Below are 23,919 nucleotides of genomic sequence, written 5' to 3' on the forward strand. Positions count from 1 at the left end.
TGGTGGGTTTGCAGAAAAATGAACAGGTAGGGTTTGATATGGAAGAGAGAGAGAAAAACTTGATGAGGAATGCAAAGAGATAGAGAGAGATGAGAGGGAAAGAGAAGAGTTTGAAGAGTATTTAAAAAGAAAATAAAATGAAACGAATGATGAAAAGCATTTAATGTTACGTGACATGAGGAGAGATAATAATGACAAAAGTCGTGATTAGCACAGTTACCTATGGTCGGCGTCCCTTCAACTGCACGCACGTTTATCCATGAATAGTAACGACAGGTTTACTATCCCGAGATAAAAACTTAACAGCTGTTTTGCTTTAAAAGAGGTTCTGAATCAACTTAGACAATGAAACGTTAGTAATAACCGAATCATAATTTCTAAAAGATTTCAATCAGAACTTCTGATATATGAAAAAATAATCCATTTTCATTTCAGAAGTTACTCATACATAAGAACTTCTCATCTTCTCATTCTGGGCATAAATCCATACTGATGTTCTTCAGAATGAACTTAAACCTATCTTCAGCCAGGGGTTTTGTAAAGATATCAGCCCATTGATGGTCTGTATCAACAAAGTTTAAAGATATAACACCCTTCTGAACATAGTCCCTTATGAAATGATGTTTAATCTCAATATGTTTAGCTTTTGAATGAAGAATAGGATTCTTAGATAAACATATAGCAGAAGTATTATCACAGAATATAGGAATGTTACTCTCAAATATCTGATAATCTTCTAACTGACTCTTCATCCAGAGCATCTGTGTACTACAACCAGCAGCAGCGACATATTCTGCTTCTGTTGTTGATAGAGCAATAGTTGCTTGCTTCTTGCTGTACCAGGAGATCAAATGACTTCCAAGAAATTGGCAACTTCCTGAAGTACTTTTTCTTTCAATTCTGTCTCCAGCATAGTCAGCATCGCAGAATCCTACTAAGTTGTATTCTTTAGATTTTCTGTAAACTAAGCCAACATTAGTAGTACCTTTCAGATACCTTAGAATTCTCTTAACAGCAGTTAAATGAGATTCTCTAGGATCTGATTGGAATCTAGCACACAAACAAACACTGAACAGAATGTCAGGTCTAGAAGCAGTCAGATATAGAAGAGATCCAATCATACCTCTGTATAACTTCTGATCTACCTTCTTACTTACCTCATCCTTACCTAGGATGCATGTTGGATGCATAGGAGTTTTGGCTTCTTTGCAGTCTAGAAGATTAAACTTCTTCAGAAGTTCCTTCACATACTTGGTTTGGTGAACAAACGTTTCTTCTGATGTTTGATTTATTTGTATTCCGAGGAAATACTTGAGTTCTCCCATCATGCTCATTTCAAACTCAGCCTGCATAGACTCAGCAAACTCCTTTCCAAGTGTAGCATTAGATGTTCCAAAAATAATATCATCTACATATATTTGACAAATTAAAATATCCCTTTTAAAGGTTTTACAAAAGAGAGTAGTGTCCACTTTTCCTCTAGTGAAACCATTATCTAGAAGGAAAGAACTTAAGCGTTCATACCAAGCTCTGGGAGCCTGTTTCAATCCATACAATGATTTCTTAAGTTTAAAAACATGATTAGGAGACATAGAGTCTTCAAAACCAGGAGGTTGATGGACATAAACTTCTTCATCTATATAACCATTTAAGAAGGCACTCTTAACATCCATTTGATAGAGAGTGATGTTATGTTGAGTGGCAAAAGAAATTAATAGACGAATAGATTCTAACCTGGCCACTGGTGCAAAGGTTTCTGTATAATCAATCCCTTCTTGCTGACTATAACCCTGAGCCACCAGTCTGGCTTTGTTCCTTACCACTTCACCTTTCTCACTGAGCTTGTTTCTGAAGACCCATTTTGTGCCAATTATATTGAATCCATCTGGTCTAGGAACAAGATCCCAAACATCATTCCTTGTAAACTGATTCAGTTCTTCTTGCATAGCAATTATCCAGTCTGGATCTTCTAGAGCATGATCAACAGAAGTTGGCTCGATCAAAGATACAAGACCTAATTGACAATCTGCATTGTTCTTAAGGAATGCTCTTGTTCTGATTGGATCATCCTTCTTTCCAAGAATGACATCTTCTGAATGACCAGAGATGAGTCTGGATGATCTTCTGACAGATGGTTCTTCAGATATGCTTAGATCTTCCAGAGAAGCTGATACTTGATCTTCTGATTCTTTGCTTCTAAGGAGTTCTGCTTCTGATGCGTTGCTTCTTGGCTCAACAACTTCTGATATATCAATATCACAATCTGCAAAATTATCAAACTGCTTTGGTTTTTCAGAACCAAGCTTATCATCAAACCTGATATTGATTGATTCTTCTACAATCAATGTTTCAGTATTGTATACTCTGTAGCCTTTTGAGCGTTCAGAATATCCAAGAAGGAAACATTTCTGTGCTTTGGAATCAAACTTACCAAGATAATCTTTAGTGTTCAGAATAAAGCATACACATCCAAAAGGATGGAAATATGAAATGTTGGGCTTTCTATTCTTCCACAATTCATAAGGAGTCTTATTTAGAATAGGTACCCACATTTTCTTGGGTCCTTTCTTGTTAGTTCTCCTCAAGTTCTGATTGAACTTGGGTTTAACATTGTAAGCAATAGGAGGAACATCATGATAGTTCTTAATGTGAGTTTCATGATATTTCCTAGGTTGTGTCACATGCTTTTTGGTGTGTGTTATGTGAAAACTTTGAGCATGTGAAGTGTGCCTAATATCATGGGAGTGGCCATACTTGAACTGATCATACAATGGCTTGTATGTGATTTTCATTTCATCAACAGGTTCAAGTTTGTATGGGGTTTCACCCTCAAAACCAATGCCAACTCTTTTGTTTCCAGACACAGCATATATCATAGAAGCTACCTGACTTCTGCCAATACTTCTAGATAAGAACTTCCTGAAACTTAAATCATATTCTTTCAGAATATGGTTTAGACTAGGAGTGGATTGTTCTGAATCAGAAGGAGATCCAACATTATTGGATAATTTTAAAAGTTTTTCTTTTAATTCAGAATTTTCCAACTCAAGCTTCTTTGTTTCAAATTCAAATTGCTTTTTCAGCTTTTTGTATTTGAGACTAATCTGAGACTTGAGTTCCAGAAGTTCAGTTAGACCGGAAACTAACTCATCTCTAGTAAGTTCAGAAAATACCTCTTCAGAATCTGATTCTGATGTGGATTCTGATCCGTCATCTTCTGTCGCCATCAGCGCACAGTTGGCCTGCTCGTCTTCAGAATCATCTTCTGACTCATCCCAGGTTGCCATAAGACCTTTCTTCTTATGAAACTTTTTCTTGGGACTTTCCTTCTGAAGATTTGGACATTCGTTCTTGTAGTGTCCAGGCTCATTGCATTCATAGCACATGACCTTCTTCTTGTCAAATCTTCTGTCATCAGAAGATTCTCCACGTTCAAATTTCTTTGAACTTCTGAAGCCTCTGAACTTCCTTTGCTTGGTCTTCCAGAGTTGATTTAGCTTTCTGGAGATCAGGGACAGTTCATCGTCTTCTTCAGATTCTGATTCTTCAGGATCTTCTTCTCTGGCCTGAAAAGCGTTAGTGCATTTCTTGATATTAGATTTTAATGCAATAGACTTACCTTTCTTTTGAGGCTCATTTGCGTCCAGCTCTATTTCATGACTTCTCAAGGCACTGATGAGCTCTTCCAGAGAAACTTCATTCAGATTCTTTGCAATCTTGAATGCAGTCACCATAGGACCCCATCTTCTGGGTAAGCTTCTGATGATCTTCTTTACGTGATCAGCCTTGGTGTATCCCTTGTCAAGAACTCTCAATCCAGCAGTAAGAGTTTGAAATCTTGAAAACATCTTTTCAATGTCTTCATCATCCTCCATCTTGAAGGCTTCATACTTCTGGATTAAAGCTAGAGCTTTAGTTTCCTTGACTTGAGCATTTCCTTCATGAGTCATTTTCAAGGACTCATATATGTCATAGGCCGTTTCCCTGTTAGATATCTTCTCATACTCAGCATGAGAGATAGCATTCAGCAAAACAGTTCTGCATTTATGATGATTCCTGAAAAGCTTTTTCTGATCATCATCCATTTCTTGCCTTGTTAGCTTTACGCCTCTGGCATTTACAGGATGTTTGTAACCATCCATCAGAAGATCCCATAGATCACCATCTAGACCAAGAAAGTAACTTTCCAGTTTATCTTTCCAGTATTCAAAGTTTTCACCATCAAATACCGGCGGTCTAGTATAACCATTGTTACCGTTGTATTGCTCAGCAGAGCCAGATGTAGATGCAGGTGTAGGTGTAGTCTTTTCACTTTCATCAACCATCTTTTACTGAAGCGTTTTTCTCTTCCTGAATCTTTTCTAAACACGGTTAAGTGCTTGCACCTTAGAACCGGCGCTCTGATGCCAATTGAAGGATAGAAAAACACTTAGAAAGGGGGGGGGGGTTTGAATAAGTGTAGCTTTAAAAACTTGACAGATAAAAATAAATTGCACAGTTATTTTTATCCTGGTTCGTTGTTAACTAAACTACTCCAGTCCACCCCCGCAGAGATGATTTACCTCAACTGAGGATTTAATCCACTAATCGCACGGATTACAATGGTTTTCCACTTAGTCCGCAACTAAGTCTTCCAGAGTCTTCTGATCACACACTGATCACTCCAGGAACAACTGCTTAGATACCCTCTAAGACTTTTCTAGAGTCTACTGATCAACACGATCACTCTAGTTACAATCTGCTTAGTTCACTCCTAAGACTTCCTAGAGTATTCTGATCAACACGATCACTCTAGTTCCTTACAACTTAATGTAATCAATTCAAGAGTTTACAAATGCTTCTTAAAAGCGATAATCACAACTGTGATATTTCTCTTAACGTTTAAGCTTAATCTCACTAATATATTACAACAGCAATGTAGTGAGCTTTGATGAAGATGAAGATTCTGAGTTTAGATTTGAACAGCGTTTCAGCAAGTTAATATGCGTTGTTTATGTTCAGGATTGTTAACCTTGCTTCTCATCAGAACTTCATATTTATAGGCGTTGGAGAAGATGACCGTTGAATGCATTTAATGCTTTGCGTGTTCCGTACAGCATCGCATTTAATGTTATACGCTTTTGTCAACTACCTCGAGCCTTGTTCACGCTGTGTCTACTGACGTAGCCTTTAATAGCTTTTAACGTTCCTTTTGTCAGTCAGCGTAGCTTGCCACTTGTACTTCCTTCTGATCTGATGTTTGTGAATACAACGTTTGAATATCATCAGAGTCAAACAGCTTGGTGCATAGCATCTTCTGATCTTCTGACCTTGAAGTGCTTCTGAGCGTGATACCATCTTCTGAGCTTCAGTGCTTCTGATCTCTTGTTCTTCTGGTGCTTCCATAGACCCATGTTCTGATTCTTCTTCGACCATCTTCTGATGTCTTGCCAGACCATGTTCTGATGTTGCATGCTGAACCCTTTGAGACAAAGCTTCTGAGCGCTGAATTATGCGTACTCTTTATATATATTTCCTGAAAGGGAAATTGCATTGGATTAGAGTACCATATTATCTTAAGCAAAATTCATATTATTGTTATCATCAAAACTAAGATAATTGATCAGAACAAATCTTGTTCTAACACTTAGCACGGTCTGCAATGTTTTGTTTCCCTTTAAATAGAGATTTTCAGATATTTTTAAGGGTGAACACCTTTTTAGAGCTCAAGAACGAAATATAGCATTGTAGCAAGAAGAAATCGAAGAATCGGAGCATTAATCGTCGAGAAATTACCATTGATGCTTGATTATTTCTTTTCTTTACTTGTTTGTGAAGCTACCATGTCTATGGATAGCTAAACCTCTTTTGTATCAAGACAAGATCTAATCTTCCTTTCCTTTGTATGTTTTCCTTTTGATTATTGTGTATGAACAAGTTATTAATCAATGTAGATGGTAATATATGCTTTTCTTGGATATCTATGGTTTAAATGTTTGTGAGATGTTAGACGATAGGGATGGTCTAGAGGGGGGTGAATAGACCACCTTTTTCCGACTTAAGAAAATTCTAGCTTTTGAAACGTGACTTCCCTGAATCACTTAATCGTCTCCGAACGATCGAGTTATCGGGGACCGAATATGTGCGCTAAAACGAACAGATGAAAACGAAGAATTATGAATTACGTTTTAACGAATTTATCATTTAAGTCGAATGCACACTTAATAGAGTATTACTCACAATGAACCGTTTAACCAAAATTTGACGAAAAATTGAATGAGTAATTTTATCGAACACTTGGTGATCGATTTTCACCAAACTTCAATTTTTGCTCAACAATGGATATTTAACAAAAACGAATATTGAAGAGATCAAAGTAAGAACGATAAAGAACACGAGATTTGTTAAGGCAGTTCCTCTATCGTCCTCGCAGGAGTACGTCTGCCCCTAATTTCAAATGAAATTAGGAAAGTTTTATTTGATTGCAAAATGTTTAATGAGGATAGAATTTACCAATCACCAACTACAAACATGCAGTAAAATTGAATACAATTATTTCCTCCCATAGATTCAAGTCGAATCAAGTCAATGTCAATGATCTTCAACGATCAAGACCCCGATCTTTCCTTTTCAATCCTCCGGTTGTAGCAAATTTGATGTGCGAATCTTCAATTCCTCAATTCCTTATGCTCGGATGAATTGATTCCCAAAGCGAAATGATCGTCAAAAACCTTCGAATCAAGCCTTTGATGTAGAAGGAAAAACCCTAAGGTTTTATACAAGAAACACCCTCAAGAATCTTCACTTGAATAAGACCAATGTCTACCGTCGAACCTTATCAACGCACGTTCCTTACTTCGATCGAAAAAGATGATTATGTGTGATTTTCAATCAATAAGCGAAAGGTTGAAGATGAGAAGAAGCTTGAGTATATCTTTCACGTTTCTTGTTAATTTTGCTTGAGAATGACCAATTTGATATATATATATATACCACACCCCTTGCATTAGCCAATTAAACACAACAAAAAACCAGTAAAAGTAGCAATAGGTCGACCTGCCCCACTGTATAGGTCGACCTGTTGAAGTTCTGCACTTGTTTTTGGACCAAGCATGACACATGCGTCGACCTAAAGGGTCGGCGTGCGCATACCCAAGGTTTTCTCAAAATGCCATGCGTCGACCTGAGGAGGCAATGCGTCGACGCATTCTGCCTTGACATGGATTCTTTCACAAGTGATAGCAGTAGGTCGACCTATTGTGCTGGTGTGTCGACCTATTGAGATCGTTTAGCCAAAATTGCTTTTCTTTGTTGCATCCACTTGATTTCTTTGTTTCCACATCAATTGTGTCAAGTTCACAATGTTTTGACATCATGAAAACACACGTTTGCCCTCACATACTCCCCCTTTTTGATGATGGCAAAACTTGTGAATTTTTGTCGAGTGCACAATGCAAAACAGAATGCTTGCTCCCCCTTTCAGCTTGCTCCCCCTGTCTTGATGCATATGTTTGTTGTAGTGTGCTAATCCACTAATCCAATACATTCTCCCCCTTTGACAACATCAAAAAGAGACAAGCAATATTATACATATATGGTGGGATAATATCATTCAAGGTTGATCATCACTAAGCCCTTTTGCAATCATAATCACAAAGCAATCATTCACATAAAATGATAATTAATGACAAAATAAAGAAGGCAACAATAACATAAATAACCAAACACACATATGAGCACATGGCTCAAAATAATATTCTTACACAAACACATAGTACGGAAGAAAATTGTTCAGAAATAACATTAAAATAAAGAACACAAAACACTTAAATTGTTTATAGATGATGCGAATGATTCATAAAAAAAAGACACTAGGCATCATCATCTTCATTTCTCTCTTGATCCGGAGGTGGAGGTTGAGTAGCATGAACTTGAGGGAATGGATAGTGTTGCATGAAGGCATTTGTGAATGAGGAGAGCTGGTTGCTTTGCGCGTCAATCATACCATAAAGCATGTTGTACCTTTACTCTTGAATGGTGGAATAGGCCGTAAACACATTTGTATTCAAGGCAACATTGTAGTCAAACTGAGTCAACACATTTGTATCAGCTACAGTTACCGCATCATCACTTAGCGGAAACAGACCGACATGCTTCCAGGTATTGTCGGTGATGGCGTATGTAGTAGTGCCCATATGAAAATTGAAAGAACTGCCATGGAAGGGTCCTTCCATCCCATTATAGAAAATCCGAACCAAATCTACATTGTAATCATGACTTAATTCTAGAAAAGCACCCAATCTTTGAATTTCAAGCAAATCAATTACCTGTTGTAGATGAAGTCTACGCAGGGTTCCCGTAAATAGCATGAATTGCTTAATGACTTTCCTCTTGCTAAAGTTAGATGAGTAGGATTCAACAAGTTCATCAGGAATTAGAGATTGAGCATTTTCCATTTCAGGTTGTGATTGAGAAGAGGAATCTCCCCTTTTAGCTCTCTTTCTTGAAGATTTGTGGGAAGCCATTGATGAATGATTGAAAGGAGTGTGAGAGAATTGTAGTTGGAGATTTGGGGTTTTCTGGTGGAGAGGTCGACGTCACAGAGAGAAGGAGGAAGAAATGATTTTGCCTTTGAGCCCTTTTTATTTATTTTAAATTTAACCTATTTTTGAAATTCTGCGACCGATGCGTCGACCTATGCAGGTCATGCATCGACGCATTAGCTTTAAATCTTGAAAAAATTTCTTGTGATAGGTCGACACACAGAATGAGTAGGTCGACGTATTTTTGGCATTTTTCAAAAATGGTTAAACTTAATATGTGTATGCATGAGGATACCAAGATATGCATAAACATACACACTTATGAACAAGTAGCAAGTTTACCATGTTGCTGCATTATCATGAGAGAAATCTAAGGTTGAAACAATATTACCTTTACACGTAGGAGATAGAGAAATATGCCCTCACATATCTTGAGTAAACACTTTAATACATTTGTGAGAGCATAGATAATAATAATGATAATAAATAGAGCATATGCAACTACTCATAGTTGCAACCTATCTGATATATCGAGGACACCAAGTTCCCTACGAATGTGAAAGAAAGGCTCGGTATCTAGTGGTTTTGTAAAGATATCGGCAAGTTGATTTTTGCTATCAACATGCTCAAACACTACATCACCTTTCTCCACATGATCTCTAAGAAAATGGTGCCGAGTTTCTATGTGTTTAGTGCGAGAGTGCAAGACCGGATTTTTGGTTATATTTATAGCACTTGTGTTATCACAAAAGATGGGAATATGATCAAGCTTGACATTGAAGTCAAGTAATTGTTTCTTGAGCCATAAGATTTGAGCACAACAATTACCGGACGCCACATATTCCGCCTCGGCGGTTGACAAAGCAACGGAAACCTGTTTCTTGCTATGCCAACTCACTAAGGAGTTTGAGAAGAAGTGACATGTACCACTAGTGCTTTTCATATCCAACTTGCACCCCGCAAAGTCGGAATCGGAATACCCAACGAAAGAACAATCACTACCTTTGGAGAACTATAAGCCATGCTTAGTCGTACCAACAAGATACCTAAGTATGTGCTTAACGACTTTTAAGTGAGACTCCTTAGGACATGATTGGTAGCTTGCACACATACAAACACTAAACATAATATCAGGACGAGAAGCGGTAAGGTAAAGTAGGGAACCGATCATACCTCTATACCTTTTTACATCAACCGACTTACCATGTTCATCTCGATCAAGATTTACCGTGGTAGGCATAAGAGTGTCAATGGCCTTTGACTTTGCCATGTCAAAGCATTTGATAAGCTCTTTACAATACTTAGTTTGACTCACAAATGTGCCTTCCTTTAGTTGCTTGATTTGGAGTCCAAGAAAGTAGTTTAGTTCACCCATCATGCTCATCTCAAATTCTCCCTGCATAAGCTTAGAAAACTCCTTGTCAAGAGTCATGTTAGTAGACCCAAAAATAATATCATCAACATACACTTGAACCAATATAGAATGCTTTTCATGTATTTTAATGAATTGAGTGGTATCTACCTTCCCTCTTGAGAAACCTTGATTTATCAAAAAGTTACTAAGCCGCTCGTACCAAGCTCTTGGAGCTTGTTTAAGACCGTACAAGGCACACTTAAGTTTATAAACATAATCGGGATAATCATTGTTTTCAAAGCCGGGAGGTTGGGATACATAGACCTCTTCATTAAGAAACCCATTTAGAAAAGCACTCTTAACATCCATTTGATATAGCTTAAAGTTTTGTGAACATGCAAATGCAATTAACAAGCGTATTGCCTCAAGTCAGGCGATCGAAGCATAAGTCTCCTCATAATCGATCCCTTCCTCTTGGCTATACCCTTGAGCAACAAGACGAGCCTTGTTGCGAGTAATAATACCGTTTTCGTCTAGTTTGTTCCTAAACATCTATTTAGTGCCAATTACTCGATGGTCTCGCGGAGGAGGGACAAGCTCCCAAACCTCATTTCTCTTAAATTGGTTTAGCTCTTCTTGCATAGCTAAATACCAATGCTCATCGACTAATGCATCTTTGGAGTTTTTAGGCTCAATTTGAGAGACGAAAGAGTAATAAAAACAAAAGTTACTTATCCTTGACCGTGTTGTTACTCCTTTTGATATGTCTCCTAGAATGTTTTCCATAGGATGGTCCTTAGAAGATTTCCATTCAAGAGGAAGATCACATTTGTCACTTGGTTTGTCTTCCACTTTCTCTTTAGGTGCTTGATCCACTTCCACTTTAATATTCTCGGGTGAGAGGCAATCTTTATCTATCTCAAGCTTAGCATCCGGATCCTTAAGTATACTCTCAGTTGAGATACCTGCACCATTTAGAACACTACCTTTTCCGACAACTTTCTGACAAGACTCATCTAAAGAAACATGTACGGACTCTTCAACAATATGTAACCTTTTGTTGTATACTCTATAAGCTTTACTAGATTGAGCGTATCCTAGAAAGATACCCTCATCCGCTTTTGCATCAAATTTACCAAGATTTTCCTTTCCATTATTTAAAACAAAACATTTATATCCAAATACGTGAAAGTGGGATATGTTTGGTTTTCTTCCTTTTAAGAGTTCATACGGTGTTTTGTTTAGAATAGGTCGTATCAAGATCCTATTTAAAATATAGCAAGCCGTATTTATGGCATCGGCCCAAAAGTATTTTGGAAGCCCATGTTCATTAATCATAGTCCTCCCAAGTTCTTCCAAAACATGGTTTTTACGTTCCACCACTCCATTTTGTTGTGGAGTTTGTGGTGCGGAGAAGTTATGATTAATGCCATGATTTCCACAAAACTCTTCAAAAAGATGATTTTCAAACTCACCCCCATGATCACTTCGGATGGATACTATGTTAGTATTCAACTTATTTTGAAATAATTTGGCAAATTTCTCAAATGCGGAGAAGGTGTCACTTTTGCTTGCTAAGAAAATTGTCCAACAATACCTAGAGAAATCATCAACTATGACAAACCCATAATAGTTCCCACCTAGACTTTTTATTCTTGATGGTCCAAAAAGGTCCATATGAATAAGTTCAAGAGGTCTCGTTGTAGATATAATGTTTTTAGATTTAAAAGAGATCCTCGTTTGCTTCCCCATTTGGCACGCATAACATAAGTGATCTTTGGAGAACTTAATTTTGGGTAGGCCAACTACTAGGTCTTTTGAGACGATTTTATTAAGCAAATCGAAGTTGACGTGAGCCAAACGTTTATGCCAAAGCCATGAGTCTTCACTCATAGTTGCTAGACATTTGGCCTTGTTATAAGATACCTCATTTAGGTCAAGCATGTATACATTGTTTACCCTTAGGCCTTTGAACACATCATCTTTCTTGTCATCATTTCTAATTGTGCAAATTTCTTTTGAAAACGATTCCGAGTATCCTTTGTCGCACAATTGACTGATGCTAATAAGATTGTGTTTAAGGCCCTCAACTAGAAGGACGTCAGAGATAGTAGTAGAAGAGGGATTACCTACACTACCTTTACCGAGTATTACACCCTTGTTGTTATCATCATAGGTCACAAATCCTTTCTTCTTAGCCACAAAGTCATAGAATAAGGATAAGTCACCCGTCATATGTCTTGAGCATCCGCTATATAGAAACCATCTTTTCTTGGATGGCTCAAGACATTCCGCCTATAAATTTAAACAAGGGAAATAGGTACCCAATTTTCATTGGGTCCTTGTGTGTGAGTGAAACAAAGGTTGCTCTTGGGAGTCCATTTGAAAATGCCTTTAGGAACCAAAAATCTCCTAAAGCGACATTTTTTAATGGCATGACCCCTTTTGCAACAATATAGACATCTTGAGTTTGAATGGTCATTACATTTGCTAGATTGATCTTTTATCACATAAGTGTATCGTTGATACGGATTTATCATACTATTTTTGAAATGTGATCGATCAATGGCATATGTAATTTTTAGTTGTGAAGCCTTGTCTAATTTGGCTTTGATAGTTTTAACTTCTTTTTGCCAAATGTGACAAGTTTCACATCCTCCCTATCTAAACCAAGGACTCTTGTCAACTTCGCTTATGTATTTGATACTTGTAATCATAGATTCCTTGAGAGTTTCTAATTCCTTTTCGGAATCGGAGACTTTCTTCTCAAGGTATTTGAAAATCCTTTTATTTGAAGCTAAGCGTTGAAATACTTCCTTAGCTTCATGATGTAAAGTATCAAAGGCATGCTTTAATTCAAAATAAGACATAGCATCAACATTATTATATTTCTCATGACTTACAATCTTTTTCTTCTTTTGATGTGCCATGAGACATAGATTGACGGTTTCCTCTTCATCACTCGAGCTTTCTTTGCTAGATGAGTCACTATCACTTTCCCAAGCGATATAGGCTCTTCTTCCTTTTGTTTGCTTCTTTTGAGGTTTGCTCTTTGCCTTATCTTTCTTAAGCGAAGGGCAATCCGACTTGTAGTGACCCGGTTTACCACAATTGTAATAAGATCCTCTAGGCTTAGTCTTCTTATTTTCATCTTGCTTGTTAGGCTTTGATTGACGTCTATAGTCGACTAGATTGTTGTCTCAGTGTTTGATTTCATTCTTTTGAAGATATTTATTGTACCTTCTTACGAACAACCCCATATCTTCATCCGAACTATCATCCTCGTCACTAGATTCACTATCACACGTATCTTTGGTGGATGACTTTGAACTTGAAGCCTTTAGAGCAATAGACTTATTTTCGGTGTCCTTTGACTTCTCTTTCCTTTCTTTCTTTTCGTGCTTGTTTAGGTTCATGAGATCTTGCTCATGTTCTTCAAGCTTTCCAAATAGAGCAGTGAGATCCAATGTAGGGAGATCGTTGGCTTCTTTGATTGCCGTGACCTTAGGTTGCCATTTCCTACTAAGACATCTCCAAACTTTGTTAGTAGCTACGACATTGGGAGTAATATGTCCCAAAGTGTGTAAACGATTGATAATATGAGAAAATCTCTTTTTCATTTCCGCAATGGTTTCACCTTGCTTCATGTGAAAGAGATCAAACTCTTGCGTCAAGGTATTGATTCTAGCTAGCTTAACATCATTAGTTCCTTCATGGGCGACTTGTAGTGAATCCCACATTGCCTTTTCCGTTTGGCAATGCGATACACGAAAGTACTCATCAACCCCTAAGGAAGCTATAATCATGTTTCTAGCTTTCCAATCATACCCGTAATTTTTTTCATCTTTTTCATCCCATTGTGCTTGGGGTTTAGGTCTGGTAATGCCTGCATCGTTGGTTATGGTGATAGCCATAGGACCATTGATGATGACATCCCAGATTTTTCTATCAACGAAGTTGATATGAATGCACATTCAGTCTTTCCAATAACTATAGTTTTCTCCCATGAAAACATGGGCTTTACTATACGCCCCTTTTTGACCGTTCTCCATTTTCTAAAAAGTTATATACCAAGCACTTGATGAACTGGCGCTCGTGATACCACTTGTTAGACGATAGGGATGGTCTAGTGGGGGGTGAATAGACCACCTTTTTCCGACTTAAGAAAATTATAGCTTTTAAAATGTGACTTCCCTGAATCACTTAATCGTCTCCGAACGATCGAGTTATCGGGGACCAGATATGTGCGCTAAACCGAACGGATGAAAACGGAGAATTATGAATTACGTTTTAACGAATTTATCAATTAAGTCTAATGCACACTTAATAGAGTATTACTCATAATGAACTGTTTAACCAAAATTTGACCAAAAATTGAATGAGTAATTTTATCGAACACTTGGTGATCGATTTTCACCAAACTTCAATTTTTGCTCAACAATGGATATTTAATAAAAACGAATATTGAAAAGATAAAAGTAAGAACGATAAAGAACACGAGATTTGTTAAGGCAGTTCCTCTATCGTCCTCGCAGGAGTACGTCTGCCCCTAATTTCAAATGAAATTAGGAAAGTTTTATTTGATTGCAAAATGTTTAACGAGGATAGAATTTACCAATCACCAACTACAAACATGCAGTAAAATTGAATACAATTATTTCCTCCCATAGATTCAAGTCGAATCAAGTCAATGTCAATGATCTTCACCGATCAAGACCCCGATCCTTCCTTTTTAATCCTCCGGTTGTAGCAAATTTGATGAGCGAATCTTCAATTCCTCAATTCCTTATGCTCGGCTGAATTGATTCCCTAAGCGAAGCGATCGTCAAAAACCTTTGAATCAAGCCTTTGATGTAGAAGGTAAAACCCTAAGGTTTTATACAAGAAACACCCTCAAGAATCTTCACTCGAACAAGACCAATGTCTACCGTCGAACCTTATCAACGCACGTTCCTTACTTCGATCGAAAAAGATGATTATGTGTGATTTTTGATCAATAAGCGAAAGGTTGAAGATGAGAAGAAGCTTGAGTATAACTTTCATGTTTCTTGTTAATTTTGCTTGAGAATGACCAATTTGATATATATAACACACCCCTTGCATTAGCCAATTAATCACAGCAAAAAACCAGTAAAAGTAGCGATAGGTCGACCTGCCCCACAACATAGGTTGACCTGTTGAAGTTCTGCACTTGTTTTTGGACCAAGCATGACACATGCGTCGACCTGAAGGGTCGGCATGCGCATACCCGAGGTTTCCTCAAAATGCCATGCGTTGACCTGAGCTATCAATGCTGTCATACCCTAATTTTGACCCCCCTGAGATGTCACACCTCCAGACTTTTCATCAAATTAAAACAAATGCTCAGAACAGTCACTTATTCCCCTGGTACTTAATCGAGGATGTTCAAAGACAAAAGAGCTCTGACAAAGGATCAATCAATATGAGAATAACCTCTAATGCAATCATAGGATTCAAATGATTCATTTATTCACCTAGGTTGATTAGACAACAGTTATCTGGACTCAGGTTTGCTTGGTTCACCAATCTAGGGTTTTGAGCCCATCAAGGACTGAAATCAGGGACCACATTTAGGAAACCCTAGAAAGCCCCAGGGCATCACTCAAAGGCTTCAATCATCTTCAAATGATCCATATGAAAATATCCATAAGGCATTACACTTTAATTCAAGATCTACAGTCATCAATTTCATCTAGTCGACAATTAGGGTTTTTTGACCTAATTCACCAAGATAGTTGACTTTTAATCAGGGCATGGATCCAAAACTCAAAGCATGACTCAAGAACTTGTTTTACCTCAATATAATCCATTCACATCATTCATTTGAGGAGGAGAGTTTAATTCATCACAAAAGTCCAAAATTTCACTTCATTTGGAAAAAGTCAACTGTACAGGATCACCTTTGACTTTTAGGGTTTTGAGTCAAAACATGACTTTTAAGGATCAATATCATCAATATATGATTATTGAAGTCATTTGAACAAAGAAAATCAAGAAAATCAATCAAGAATCAAAAAGTCAAAGATTGACTTTTCATACTTAGAAATATTTCTAAGTGTTTAAGAGTCTTTTTTTCAAAACTTTGGAAGGGAATATCTCAAAATTTCAAGTACAAACTGAAAAAAACTTCCAACATCAAAGTTGTAGATTTTGATCCAATGAACAACTTTGTAACATATGATATTTTGGCTAGAAATCAACCATTGAAGAGATATGGAGCTCCAAAGTTGCTGCCTTCATAAAAACAAGCAAAAACCCTAGTTTTCTTCAAACTTCAAGCTCATTTCTCACAAATTTCCCAATTGATTTTGAAGAAACTCCAAACTAATGAATTGAAGTACATGTTAAGGGCTTTCTAAATTGTGCTTAACCTTCTCCAAATTCATTTTGAGCTAAGAGATGTGATTGATCAAAGTTAGGCATTTGAAGTGAAATTATAGGTCATGCCTAAGTTTGAAATTTGCAATTTTGTGCAAGTGCTTACACTAAATGGTGCCTCTAAACTTCAGAAACATTGCAAGGATAGGAGAGAATCGTTTGCATCATTGCAAAAATATTGGAAGGGAATATTCCCAAACCAAAACATGTGATTATGTAATGATTGCATTTTGAGAATTTATGGCCAAGTGGTGATTCATCAAAGGAATCTTCTCCCAACCAATTAGAGCTCATTTCTGCATCTAATTTGTCCCCTAAGATCAAGAAAAACCGATGGCTAGGGAGTGGTATCAAAGAACTCATCATTGCATATGGATCTTTCTCACATTTCTTCATAACCAAGAAACCAAGTTAACCTCATTAAGCAAAGCTCACTCTCTGCAAACACACTGAACTCTTTGCCTATAAATAGAAGAGCATACCTCAGTAATTAGACACACCAAAGCAACCATAATTCTTGCTTTCTCCTTCTTCCTTTCACTCTTAGCATTTTCAAAGGTTCTTTGGCAAGAAGACTCGGGTTCTTCAAACCAGAGCTCTTCCTTTGAAACTAAGTGTTCTAACCTTTCAAGGAGGTCCATTAGAGGTGATCCAAACACCTGGAACACTTCTATAAGTGCAAGAACACCATCTTCATTTTCAATTTGGAGCAAATTCAGTTGGAGGTCTGTAGCACGATTCAAGAGAGGTCAAGCAATTCCAAGCATCCAAACATATTCCTTAGGATGTGGTGAAGCTATCCAGATGGTCGCAGCTCATCTGTAACTGCAGATTCACCAACCTCCATGTTCACTTGAAGCTCAGTTTGAAGGAATCGGGTTGGACGATTCTGAGGTGTTCAAGTCATAATAAGTATTCAGTTAGCTCCACTGAGTCCCCAGGAAGCTTTTAGGATCACTCACACAAGCCCAGGTGTTCCTCATCGTCCTCACGACCTCCATTTTCAGAGGTAAGATTCTCCACCTCATCTCCTTAATTCATGTACTCTTTTTGATATATCTCGATACCAATTTGTTCATCATCATCAGAGGATTAAAAACCCTCTATCCCCATTCATTTATTCATCTTGTTCATCATTTAATTTTAAAATTAGGGTTTATGTGTTCTTCGTGTTCATACTGAAATTAGTTAGTTACACTTAGAATAAATGAATTCTGAACCCATGATCATGTTCCTCGTCCAAAAACGAGCAAAATTGATGTTTACATCATAACATTTGGTTAAGAAACCAGAGAGTTAGAAATTCAAATTCTCACGAGTTCAAGGAAGAAGATGACTATGGTGGCGCGCAAATTTGAATCTCCTGGGTGTTTTTAAAATAAAACTAATTCATGGTGGTGATATTACAAACTGAGCGCGTAGCTCAGTTGGTCAGGTTTTGTGAAGTAGTTGCCAAGGGCGTGGGTTTAAGCCTTTCTAGGACCAAAACCAATTTTTTACCACTTTTTCTTCTCTAATTTCTTTATAACTTAAACCATTTAATTCACTTATCAAATTAATTCATTTTAACTTCATTTTTTACACACTTGTTAATTAATATATCTATTTTATGAACAATAAAAAAATCACAAAAAATATTATTTATTTCATGTATTTTTATTAGGTTTAAAATGGTGTATTTTTAAGTATTTTCTTAATACTTCAAATATATGTTTTCTTTTGTTTTTTAACCGAATTATTGTATGAATAATTTTGTGATAGAACCCTAAGCCATTTAGGTCTTAATTAGGTTTAGATTTCATCTTTACTTTATTTGAGTTGACTTTTTGTCAATTTTTTTTTAAAAAAAACTATTTTTCAATCTCCGATCAAACGGAAGATCCAGGTTTTCAGACAACAAAACCTTGTATCTCCTCAACTGTTTCTTTTAAACAGTAAGTAAATCTTTTGGGCCTCTAATAGAGTGTAAGTCCCAACCCCCTTTTATTTTTATAGATAATCAACTATTTTCATCACAGTCAACCAGTACTATAAAGTACTGGGCCTCTAATAGAGTGTAAGACCCAACACCTTCTTTCTTTCCATAGTTTGTTTTCAAAAACTGTATTTACAAAATCTTCTTTCTGTTTTCAAAACATTCTTCTGGTATTTGAAGGGCATTATTCCCGGTGAAACTCTTCAGAAACCTATGTGACCTTTGTCCATCTTCACTTCTTCTGTTTTCAAAAACCTTTAACTGTTTATAATAAATATTCAACTGTTATCAAAAAATTGCTGGTAAGGCTTTGTACATACATCTTCAAAGGCCTCCACTCCATCCAGGTTAGGCTTTATAGCTTTCAATTTACAGTCTTTCTTTAAATTACTGTCAAATATAAACTGTTTATATATTAGGACTACGTCTGAGTGTAAACCTTAGGACAATTAAACTATATATATATATATATATATATATATATATATATATATATATATATTATAGGACTATGGCCTAGGATTGAGAATGTCTTCCCGGTGAAGGCTCTTTCCTAATTAGAGATCGGTAGTTCAAAACCCTCAAGATGAATTATTCCCGGTGAAACATCTTGAAAAAGCCTTAGAACCCAAAACTAGGACACATCCACCCAAGAGGAATTATTCCCGGTGAAACCTCTTACCCATTTGCTTAGAGCAAAAATAAGTTCAAAAACCACATAACTTTCTATTGTGCTATAACAAGGACCCTCGATGACCCTCGATTAGCCTCCTCTTGGGCTTTGTACAAGGACCCACAGGCTTCTTAAAAGCATTCCCAGCTTCCTCTTGAGCTTGTATACAAGGACCCATCAGGTTTCTTATAAACATAGGAACAGGTCTTTAGTCACCTTTTAGCCTATCCTGGTGAGTTTCTTCCACTCTTCAAACCAAACTTTAAACAAGCCAAGATTGCCATAATCTCAGTATTGAGCACACCTTTTAGAATGAGAGACATGGACAATCTCTGTCACCCTTATCTCCATTAATCATCCTTAGCAGAGTCTAGGATCCATAGTTATTTATCCTTGGTCAATGTCAGCCTCAACCTTGGGCCTCATACAAGGCATGAAATAAGGACTTCCCCAGTTAAGAGTCAGCCACAATTATGGGCTTTGTACAGAACACCAAATAAAATCCATCAAACAAATGCTCTCCAGCTAGAGTCAGCCTCAATTCTGGGCTTCGTACAGAACACAAAAAATTCTTAGTTTAAGTCAATCTCTAGTAGAGTTATCTCCCAGGGTCAATAAAACAATAAATCAATCAAAAGCCTCAAGCTTGGGCCTCATTCAAGCCAGCTAAAAATCAAATCTTTCAAACAATAGATAGACATAGCTCAGCTTCATAGGTAGGTATTTCTCCTATCTCACCACATTCAAACAAACATTTCAATTTCAATTTCAATTTCAACCATTCTTCCATTTAGGACTTTGAAAGGCATGCTCTGAGGCAAATAAACCCAGACTTGTATGTAACACCCCAAATCTACCCCTCAATTAATAAGAGAAATCAGAGTATAAAACATCAAAACAAGCAACTAATTTGAGGCGTCACATATTCGACTTAAACAAAACCACAATTCATGCTCAAGTACATGGATACATAACACTTATATTAGAGGAAACTCATAATTCATCAAACAAATAAATCCAAACAACTTCATAATATTGCAGCGGAATCCAGATTACAACACATATCCAAACCAACATATATTCTTGCCAACATGGCACAATGTGTCCAAAGCGTCTCCACAAGACATAACATCAAAATTCAAGAAATATAATCAACATAAGACAAGACACAAGCAAGTATCGCAAACATCCCCCCGAGTGCTACATATCAGAGCATTGACACACCGACTCGAGCTATAAGGTACACGGCTACTCCACGTCGTTACCTGCACGTTACCAACAGAGGGTAACATTCAAACATAAGGGGTGAGATATCATTCATTATAAAGGAGCGTGTGATAACATTCAAAGCAAGAGGAAAGATCATACATTGGTCACCACTTCTCATCACAATACTCAATACAACGATTTCACATCACATAATCATCTTAAGAAACGGTAACAATGTCATCAATTCAACCATGACAATATATATATAATTCATAAGTAAGATTCCAACACAACCACAACAAACATCTCATCATCAAGTCACCGCGTCTCAACAAACATATCTTCATTAAGTCACAATGCCATAATTAAATAAGACTCAATGCAATTCACATGTGACTCGACTTATGCAAATGCATGTGGTACCATTTGGAGTGAAACTCCCACGTCTTAAGATTTGCCATTGGGCACACCGTCGCTATTTGCCATTAAGGCCACCGTTGCTTTTTACCATTAAGGTCACCGTCTCTTTATGCAATGGATGTGACTCAATAAATGCAACATCCATACAAACACGACATTCACAATACATCACAAATACCGACTAAACATCATTACTTTCATAGTAATTCACCACCTCACAACCACGTCGCTACGTTGCATCATCATACAACAAACCACCACTTCACCACACAAATCATAACATCAAACAAATATATTTAAAGAAAACTTAAAAAAAAGGTTTATAAGGATTCTTAAATCATATTCATTAGAAAGGTCTCAATTATAGCTTCACATAGGTTCAAACGGCACTCAAAAATGAGTTACGGATCAAAAGATATGACCTTTACAAAAATCTACCAAAAATAGAAATCAGTAGGTCGACGCAAAAGGATCTTCAGGTCGACGCAAAGATGTTACTGTCCCCCTCGGGTTTGCGCTCGTCGACCCATGAGTCGATGCAAAGGATGCTATAGGTCGACTCATAGAATCTATAGGTCGACGCATGCTGAAGAAAAGTGGATTTTCTGCTGTTTTAGGCTGCTCAGGTCGACTCAAGCCTCTGTGTAGGTCGACCTATGCTGCGTAAAACTCAGGAAATCACCATTTTTATTCCCTAATCCCCTCATACAACACCCATTAACCCACACATCATTTATACATCAATGAAAGCAATTTACCACACATGTAAGGTTCCTAAACTTATTTCTACTCATGGGTTTTCATACAAACATCATCAATCATACTTAAATTCACAATTTCATAGAAATATACCATGAACCCTAACAATTTCTATTCAATTTCTCACACAATCATGGATAACAACATACAATCAAAACCCCACCCAAAACATCATCATACATCCCTTTAGCATGAAAGAATCCCACCCTTACCTTAGGTTTTGGATTGAAGCCAACTCTATCTTCAACCTTGAGATTCTCCTCTTCTCTCCTCTCTTCTCTTCTTTCACCAAAAACCCCAAATGACCTTCTAATTTCTATTTCCTCTAAAACCCTTATTTTTAGTTAAACCCTTACTATCTTAAATTACTAATGAGCTCTAACTAACACCCTTCACTTACTAATACCAACTTAGTCCCAATAATCAACAACATTTACTATCTTATATTATTTACTAATAATTCCCAAATAAAACAACATAAAATCAATTAAGCATATAATTAACACATAATTCACAATTAATTCACATAAATAAATAATTAAAGAAAAACGGTCGTTACAACTCTCCCCCACTTAGAATATTTTCGTCCTCAAAAATTACCTCAATCGAATAACTCAGGATACGACTCGCGCATCTTGCTCTCCAACTCCCACGTCATACTTTCACCGGTAGTTCCCGACCAAACCACCTTCACCAAAGCAATCTCTTTTCCTCTAAGCGCCTTCATTTCGTGATCCTCAATTCTTATCGGCATAGTCTCCACCGTGAGATTATCCCGCACTTGTACATCATCCATATGAATTACATGCGAAGGATCAGAAATATACTTCCGAAGTTGCGACACGTGAAACACATCATGCAAATTCGAAAGATTAGGCGGTAAAGCCACTCTATACGCCACATTACCAACCTTCTCTGAAATCTGATACGGTCCAATAAAACGAGGAGTAAGCTTCTTCGACTTCAAGGCTCTCCCCACTCCGGTAACCGGCGTAACTCTCAAGAATACATGATCACCAGCTTGGAATTCTAAATCTTTCCTCCTCTTGTCATGGTAACTCTTCTGCCTACTTTGCGAAGTCTTCATCTTCTCACGGATCAACTTAACCTTCTCGGTAGTCTCTCGTACAATCTCGGGTCCAAGTACTACACTCTCGCCAGATTCATGCCAACACAACGGAGTCCTACATCTCCGACCATACAACGCTTCAAACGGTGCCATACCGATACTCGAATGGTAACTATTATTGTATGTGAACTCTATCAATGGAAGATAAGTATCCCACGTACCTCCTTGCTCAAGAACACAAGATCTCAATAAATCTTCCAAAGATTGAATCGTTCTCTCCGTTTGACCATCTGTCTGAGGATGATATGCCGAACTCAACCTCAATTTAGAACCTAATGCCTCTTGCAAACTCTTCCAAAAATCTGAAGTGAATCTCGGGTCTCTATCTGAAACAATACACAAAGGAACGCCATGCAACTTCACAATCACACAGACATAAATCTCCGCCAACCTCGCAACTGGATAAGTGATGTCAATAGGTATAAAATGAGCCGACTTCGTAAGCCTATCAACAATCACCCAAATCGAATCATGTCCTCTCATGGTATTCGGCAAACCCGTCATGAAATCCATAGAAATGCTATCCCATTTCCATCCTGGGACTTCCAGCGGTTGCATTAAACCAGCAGGCTTCTGATGTTCAACCTTCGACTTCTGACAAATTAAACATGCATACACAAACTGAGCTATGTCACGCTTCATTCCGGACCACCAAAACAACTTCTTCAAATCTTGATACATCTTTGTAGCTCCTGGATGAGAACTCAATTTACTCCTATGACCTTCTTCAAGAATAGCTCTTTTCAAATCCACATCATCAGGAATACAAATCCGATCACGAAACCTCAACACACCGTGCGCATCTAACTTAAAATCACCATTCTCAGCTTGATCGACTCCAATCATCGAATCAACCAATTTCATATCCAACTTCTGGGCTTCCTTGATACTATCCAGAAAATCATTGTTAATCTTCAACATACCTAATCGAACACTCTTAGAGGTCACTTCACATACCAAACTCACATCTTGAAATTGCTCAATTAATTCTAACTCCTTAACCATCATTGCCGACATATGCAAGGTCTTGCGACTCAAAGCATCAGCAACAACATTACCCTTTCCTGGATGATAATTCAAACCGAAATCATAATCTTTCAACAGTTCTAACCACCTTCGTTGTCTCATATTCAATTCCTTCTGATCAAACAAATACTTTAAGCTCTTATGGTCGCTAAAGACTTCAAATCTAGAACCATAAAGATAATGTCTCCAAATCTTCAATACGAACACTACATCAGCAAGTTCCAAATCATGTGTAGGATAGTTCTTCTCATGAACTCTCAACTGTCTTGATGCATAAGCAACAACTTTACCATTTTGCATGAGCACACCTCCTAAACCCATCTTAGAAGCATCACAATAAACCACAAACGATTCTTCCGGATTAGGCAATATCAAAATCGGTGCCGACGTCAACCTTTTCTTTAACTCGGTAAAACTATCTTCACAAGAAACATCCCACACGAAAGCCTTACC

Source organism: Vicia villosa, linkage group LG5 (assembly GCF_029867415.1).
Source record: "Vicia villosa cultivar HV-30 ecotype Madison, WI linkage group LG5, Vvil1.0, whole genome shotgun sequence".
In the NCBI taxonomy this organism is placed as follows: domain Eukaryota; kingdom Viridiplantae; phylum Streptophyta; class Magnoliopsida; order Fabales; family Fabaceae; genus Vicia; species Vicia villosa.